Source organism: Malus domestica, chromosome 10 (genome assembly GCF_042453785.1).
Source record: "Malus domestica chromosome 10, GDT2T_hap1".
NCBI lineage: Eukaryota > Viridiplantae > Streptophyta > Magnoliopsida > Rosales > Rosaceae > Malus > Malus domestica.
The window spans coordinates 1,016,991-1,025,324 of NC_091670.1; positions in this window are offsets into that span (position 1 = coordinate 1,016,991).

Below are 8,334 nucleotides of genomic sequence, written 5' to 3' on the forward strand. Positions count from 1 at the left end.
TTGTGAGGAAAACAAAATACCTTGGCCTGGAGTGTTCTTCAAGTATCTCAAAACACGTAAAGCTGCATCATAGTGAGGCTTGCGAGGATGTTGCATGAAACGACTTAACGTGTTTACTGCAAAAGTAATATCAGGCCTGGTAATAGTTAAATATATCAAACGTCCTATCAATCTCCGATAGATGGACGGATCATGAAGTAAATCTCCTTCATCAGGAAGTAGCTTTAGATTCTGTTCCATGGGGAAACTAGCTGAGCGTGCTCCCAAAAAACCAACATCTTTCAAAATGTCCAATAAATATTTTCTTTGAGAAATAAAGATCCCCTTTCTTGAACGAGCAATCTCTATTCCTAAAAAATATTTAAGGGCTCCTAAATCTTTGATGCGGAAGCGTTTATTCAAAAAAGATTTAAGAGAACCAATAGCCGTCATGTCATTACCAGTGATCAAGATGTCATCAACGTAAATAAGGAGAGCTGTGAACGATTTGCCAACTTTTCTTGTAAAAAGGGAATAATCGGCTTTGGACTGTGTATACCCAGCTGCAGAAATGGCTTCAGAAAATTTAAAAAACCACTGCCGAGAAGCCTGCTTTAATCCATACAAAGACTTGTGAAGGCGACATACTAAATGCTCCCCCTGTCGCTGAAGACCAGGAGGTGGAACCATATATATTTCCTCAAGGAGATCACCATGGAGGAAAGCATTGTGGACATCCATTTGATGGAGAGACCAGCCACTAGCAGCCGCAAGAGCAAGGAGACAACGAAAGGTAACCAACTTGGCAGTCGGGGAAAATGTATCCTGATAATCAACACCCTCAATTTGAGTGTAACCCTTGGCCACTAAACGAGCTTTGTAACGCTCAATAGTGCCATCAGACTTGTGCTTGATTTTGTAGACCCAACGACAACCAATAGGGATCTTGCCAGGGGGAAGAGCAGTCAAAGACCAAGTGGCATTAGCTTCGAGAGCCTGAATCTCCGAGGCCATAGCGTCGCGCCACCGAGGATCTTTAGCAGCCTCTGCATATGTGTTAGGTTCAATAGGAAGAGTAATATTGGCAATAAAACTTTGATAAGATGGAGAAAGATGTTGATAAGAAATATGCTTGCATAAAGGGTGACGAGTACCTTTGGCAGAAGAACCTGGAGTCGATGCTTGGAGTGGGGAAGACGAGGAAACATGAGAGCAAACATAGTCATCAAGATAAGTAGGGGTACGTTTAGGCCTATCAGAATGTCGTATTGAGGGGGGTGCAAGAGGGAGACCAGGTGACGGAGAAGGACTATCGGTGACGGTGTGGTCTAGGAGAGGTGGAGCAAGGGAGGTGGATGGAGACTCAATGGCAACAGGAGGGGCGGAAGGCTCAATGACGACGGGAGTAGGTGGCATCTCAATGGCATCATAAGGAGGAGGAGGCAAGACAGGTTCAGGAGGTTGGGTTGAAGAAGTGGTGATAAAAGGAAAATGAGACTCATGAAAAATGACATCGCGGCTGGTGAACACTTTGTGAGTAGAAAGGTCGTACAACTTATACGCTTTTTGACCAAAGGGATATCCTATAAAGACACATTTTCTGGCTCGTGCATCAAATTTATGAAGAGGGTGAACATTAGTGGCATAGGCTAAACATCCAAAAATACGTAAGTGTGCGTACGATGGAGGATGACCATAAAGAACCTCAAAAGGGGATTTATTTGACAAAAGTGGTGTGGGTAAGCGATTTATGAGATAGATGGCAGTAAGGACACAATCTCCCCAAAAATACAAAGGTAAGTGACTTTGAAAACATAGTGCCCTAGCTACTTGCAAAATATGACGATGTTTCCGCTCGACTACTCCATTTTGTTGTGGAGTATATGTGCAAGAACGTTCAAAAATCACACCGCTCTCGGAAAAGAAAGAATGTAGGGACAAAAACTCACTACCATTATCAGTTCGGATTTTCTTAATTTTGTGATGGAATTGAGTTTCTACATAAGAAAAGAAAGTCTTAAGCAACTGTTGTGTTTCAGATTTATTTCGCATAAAAAAGAGCCAAGTGGTGCGAGAAAAATCATCAACAATGGTTAGGAAATATCGAGCCCCATTATATGTAGAAATTTTGTGCGGTCCCCAAATGTCACAATGAACAAGCTCAAAAATGTGTTTACTGGCAATATGACTTAATGGAAAAGGCAATCTAGTTTGTTTTGCCAAAGGGCAAACATCACAAGGTTTATTTAAATGAGAAGAAACATCTAACAATTGCTTAGCTAAAAGGTGGAGTCGTTGTGGAGAGGGATGACCAAGACGACGATGCCATGAAATGGAATTAATGCAACTGGATGACGGTGAAGTGGTGCAGCGATTGTTTGGTTTGGTGAGATAGTAAAGACCGCCACGTTGTCTACCCCATCCAATCATCTTTCTCGTCTCCAGGTCCTGGAAGATACAAAAATCCGGAAAAAAAGTTATGGAACATCGAAGGGATTTTGTTAAACGACTAACGGATATCAAATTAACCAAAAAGGAGGCAATTCGTAAAACGTTAGTTAAGGAAAGTTTGGGATCAAAAGTAAAATTGCCAATACTACTAATTGAAACCCTTTCACCAGTCAGAAGTTTTACTGGAGGCAAAGACTTGTTCACAGTAGAGTTCGATAAGGGAAGTGCCGTAACATGATCTGTAGCGCCACTATCAATTATCCACTCTTGTGAATGATGGGGAGACAAACCTGTGACGGCATTGGTCTGTGCTTCAGATGGTAGATTTCCAGCCATCATAGCAAAGAGTTGTTGAAGCTGCTCAGGAGTGAAAGTCATCGGTGTTGCTGAGGTAGATGAAGAAGTGGTAGAAGTTGAAGCTTGAACATGGTTGGTCGCTGGTTTTCCCTCCTTACTGCGGCCCTTTCCCTTGTTCTTTTTATGAAGACGATGGTCCTCGGGATATCCATGGAGTTGGTAGCAAGTCTCCTTAGTGTGGTGAGCTGTGTCACAATAATCGCAATGGAGCGGTTTGCGATTCCCTTGGCTGCCACGACTTTGTTGATTGCCGCGACCACCTTGAATGGCCATGGCTACTCCTTCCAGACTTGGTTGTGGGACGGCTGTAATTCCATGTTGCTTCTCCTCTTGATTAACCATGGAAAAAACTTTGAGCACCGAAGGCAATGGCTTTACAAGCAGAATCTGACCTCTCACTGCTGCATATGAATCATCAAGCCCCATTAAAAATTGCATAACCTTATTCTGCTCATCTTTCTCGTTACGGTCGTTCATGGCACCACATGAGCAATTTTTATGGCTGCCATAAGAAGATAACTCATCCCATAAACCCTTCAATTGGGAATAATAGTCAGACACAGACATCTGATTTTGAGTGAGATATGCAATGTCACGCTGAATCTCGAAAATTCGTGGGACGTTGTCTTGCGAAAAACGAGTCTTGAGGTCCTCCCAAACATCATGTGCAGTGTCGGCATAAACCACACTGTTGGATAACCCAGAACTCACAGAGTTTAAAATCCACATGAGAACCATGTCATTACAACGCTGCCAAAGAGCAGCTTCAGTTGCGTTCTTGTCGGACGGCTGCTTCACAGACCCATCAACAAAACCAAATTTGTTCTTTGCGCTAAGAGCAATGCGCATTGAACGAGACCATGTGCTATAATTGTTTCCAGTAAGTAGAGTGGAAACAAGATGCATCCCTGGATTATCAGAGGGATGAACATAGAAGGGGCTTGAGGGATCGTTCGACGCCGCAACCGACTTGGAGTCTCCCATAGCCAAAAAAGAACGACTTTTCTTACAAGAAAAATCGAAGGAAAAAACGAGGAGAAACCAAGAAAAAAAACGTCCTAGGATCTTGGACTCTCTGGTACCATCTTAAGAATGGAATGGCAGAAAAGAATTTTCTGTATTAATTCTCAATGAATATACAAGCTGCGCTAGGGTTCTTATACAAACTGCAAGAATACAATCACAACTTCTAACTCCTACAAATCAGCTAAGTAAATATTTGTACAAAGGGAAAGAATAAATCACTGATAGTCAATGATTATCATGCTACCAAATAGGAAGGAAACTAATCATATCTCAACAGTTACAGACTTCTAACAGAACGCAAAGAACCTTCCGACGTATGCCTCGACCTTCACCCGGCAACGATTTCTGGCGAGCAACCGGGCAAGAAGACAGATGCTGCATCTCCAGAGACAATGCTACTTGTAAAGAGGAGAGGACTAACCCACAAGTTATGACAAACCTACCAATATTAAATTTCAATATCTCGAGTCCATGTGGATGGTACGACAATTTGATCCATACATACAACAAAGACACACACAAGAAAGAAAAATTTGGCCAACCGTTAAAAACAAACTGAGATCAAAGAAATCAAACAATAAGGTACATCAATACATTAAATTATATGCAATGCCTGCTGACATCTCGGAAATATACCAACTAAACAGCATACAACAACAACAACAACAACAACAAAGCCTTTTCCCACTAAGTGGGGTCGGCTATATGAATCCTAGAACACCATTGCGCTCGGTTTTGTGTCATGTCCTCCGTTAGATCCAAGTACTCAAGTCTTTTCTTAGGGTCTCTTCCAAAGTTTTCCTAGGTCTTCCTCTACCCCTTCAGCCCTGAACCTCTGTCCCGTAGTCACATTTTCGAACCGGAGCGTCAGTAGGCCTTCTTTGCACATGTCCAAACCACCGGAACCGATTTTCTCTCATATTTCCTTCAATTTTGGCTACTCCTCCTTTACCTCGGATATCCTCATTCCCAATCTTATCCTTTCTCGTGTGCCCATACATCCCACGAAGCATCCTCATCTCCGCTACACCCATTTTGTGTACGTGTTGATGCTTCACCACCCAACATTCTGTGTCATACAACATCGCTGGCCTTATTGCCGTCCTATAAAATTTTCCCTTGAGCTTCAATGGCCTACGACGGTCACCCAACACGCCGGATACACTCTTACACTTCATCCATCCAGCATTTTATGGTTGAGATCTCCATCTAATTCTCCGTTCTCTTGCAAGATAGATCCTAGGTAGCGAAAACGGTCACTTTTTGTGATCTTCGCTAGATTGCTCCGGTCATTAGTGTGGATAAGTATATAAATGGATAGAGATAGGAAAGCAAACATAAGATGTACGTGGTTCACCCAGATTGGCTAAGTCCACGGAATAGAGGAGTTCTCATTAATTGTGAAGGGTTTACACAAGTACATAGGTTCAAGCTCTCCTTTAGGGAGTACAGGTGAATGATTTAGTACAAATGACATTAGGAAATATTGTGGGAGAATGATCTCGTAACCACGAAACTTCTAAGTACCGGAGTGTGGTATCGTCTTAACTTTCCTTATCATTCTCATAGGTAGATGTGACATCTTCTCTGGAAGTACTCTTCCTCCATCCAGGGGTGGTATCTGTAACTGGTGGAGATGCACAAGGTAATGTATCAATGTCACTTGAAGCTTACTTGTAGTTTCAGGCTTGGTCAAGCGCGATACAAACCATGTAGTAGGAGTCCCCCAAGTCGCCGAGCTAGGGGATCTGCTGAAAGAGGTAACAGACAAGGTAAACAATCAGAGCTCCGACTGATTGTTCACATTCTCCCTATCTTGCAGGCAACATGAAGGATAAAGAGAAGAAAAATGAGAAGAGATGATATGGGATACTTTTGCTTTTGAAGAAGTAACTTTCCACAGGCTTATTCTTAAATTGGGCTGGAGGGTTTTCTGGTTTCCTCCAGAGTATAAGGCCGACTGAAGAATTTGAAGGTCAAAACAAGTCCATCAAATCTAGAGTACGTTCGACCCTGCTGATATGGGATACTTTTGCTTTTGACAGAGTAGTGGATGTATCGGCACGTGTGCTGTTACGCTTGTCTCCACATGCTTCCTTGTATCCTTCTCACTTGCCCTATCTGTTCCTCAGGCAGATGCGGTATCTTCCCTAGAAGCATAAGATGTTGAAGATGAGTACTCGAGAGCAATGCCAGGTAAGTAATCAGGTAAGGGGTTCCAGGCAGTCAGTTCCTGGCTGGAAGCTTGATTCCAAGTGCTGACTGATTGCTCTCTTTCTCCTTGTCTTGCAGGTAAGAACAAGGCCAAAGGAAAAGACAGGGAAAAAGCATGATATGGGATACTCTTGCTTTTAACCCTGATGATATGAGATATTCTTGCTCTAGTATAGCTTGTTTACAGAGGTATTATCGGGGGGAAAGAAAGCTGAATATTTCGAAAGGCTTCATTGGGAGTGCCCTCTCAGATAAGAGGAAGGGTTGAGCATTTTTGCAGGTCTGCCTGTCCGTTGGGGATGGAGGTCGACATATATAGGAGTCTCCCTAACATCAAGTAATAATGTTATTCCTTTACCCTGCTTGGTCATAGCACGGTAGTGGGAGCTGCCAACTTCACAAGTTTTAACTCTGTCAGAGCAATTTGAAAAAGTGGTCTGTGGTATCTGGAAAGCTGATGTTGTGTGTGAAGATTACAGACAAGCTTTATCCAAGGAGATCCGGCTCTTGAAGTTGGGAAAGTGGTGCCTCTTCGGTTTTCGAACAAGCAATCCTGTCGGGGATCTGGCTCTCGAGATTCGGAGAACGATGCCTCTTCGATTTTTGAGAAAGCAATCCTGCTGGGGGTCTGGCTCTCGAGATTCGGAGAGCGGTGTCTTCGATTTTTGAGAAAGTAATCATGTTGGAAGTCTGGCTCTCGAGATTCGGAGGGCGGTGCCTCTTCGATTTTAGAGCAAGCAATCTTGTTGGGAGTGTTTTCTCGAATGTGAGTAAAGGTTGGGCATGTTTGCTAGTCTACCTTGCCACGAAACACAGAGGTTAACACACAGGGAATTTCCAATTATCCAGCAGTGGTACTGTTCTCTTACCCTCTCTTCGATTTTTGAGAAAGTAATCATGTTAGGAGTCTGGCTCTCGAGATTCGGAGGGCGGTGCCTCTTCGATTTTGGAGCAAGCAATCTTGTTGGGGGTGTTTTCTTGAATGTGAGTAAAGGTTGGGCATGTTTGCTAGTCTACCTTGCCACGAAGCACAGAGGTTGACACACAGGGACTTTCCAATTATCCAGCAGTGGTACTGTTTCTTTACCCTCTCTTCGATTTTTGAGAAAGTAATCATGGTGGGATTCTGGCTTTCGAGATTCGGAGGGCGATGCCTCTTCGATTTTGGTGCAAGCAATCTTGTTGGGAGTGTTTTCTCGAATGTGAGTAAAGGTTGGGCATGTTTGCTAGTCTACCTTGCCACGAAGCACAGAGGTTGACACACCGGGACTTTCCAATTATCCAGCAGTGGTACTGTTCCTTTACCCTTGTGGGTAATAATATGGTAGCTAGGCCTTCAAAATTTATGTGTCTAAACTTTGTTAGTGTTGTTTCTTTGCTATTCTTTTACCCTTCTTGGTCAGAGCGATGTAGTGAGAGCTGTAAGCTTCACGTGTCTCAACTTTGTCAGAGAATTTTGGCAAAGTTATATGTGATACCCATGAGCTACTGTTGCGTGTGGGAAGTGGGTGATTGAACAGTACGATTCATGTGCTTTCTACCTCGCCAGAAATCTTCGACAGAATGCCCATAATTTCCGCAAAGCTGAGTGTGCGTGTGACAGGTGCTGACAAGGCTGGAAAAGTAGTCTCAACTTTGTCAGAGAACTTTGGCAAAGTTATATGTGGTACCCATGAGCTACTGTTGCGTGTGGGTAGTGGGTGATTGAATAGTACGATTCATGTGCTTTCTACTTCGCCAAAAATCTTCGACAGAATGCCCATAATTTCCGCAAAGCTGAGTGCGTGTGACAGGTGCTGACAAGGCTGGAAAAGTAGGTGCCTCTTCGATTTCTGAGATCGGCCCTCGTGGTCTCTGAGCAGCCCAGCTTTTGAGAAAGCAAACCTCTTCGATTTTTGAGATCGGCCCTTGTGGTCTATGAGCAGCCCAGCTTTTGAGAAAGCAAACCTCTTCGATTTCTGAGATCGGCCTTCGTGGTCTTTGAGCAGCCCAGCTTTTGAGAAAGCAAACGCCTCTTCGATTTCTGAGATCGACCCTCGTGGTCTCTGAGCCGCCCAGCTTTTGAGAAAGCAAACGCCTCTTCGATTTCTGAGCAGGCGCCTCTTCGATTTCTGAAGCTTCGTCGAGTGCAGATTTTTATAGGGGCTGACATTAAGTTCCAAAGCACACTTGAATATCCACCAGTAGAAGCTCCATTCTTGCACTTCTAAGATCTTGATTTGTCCGACCTTTTCTCTCTTCAACACCTTTGAAAATGTCTGGCCCCTCCGACCGTCGTTTTGACTTGAACCTTGTTGAAGAGGCAAC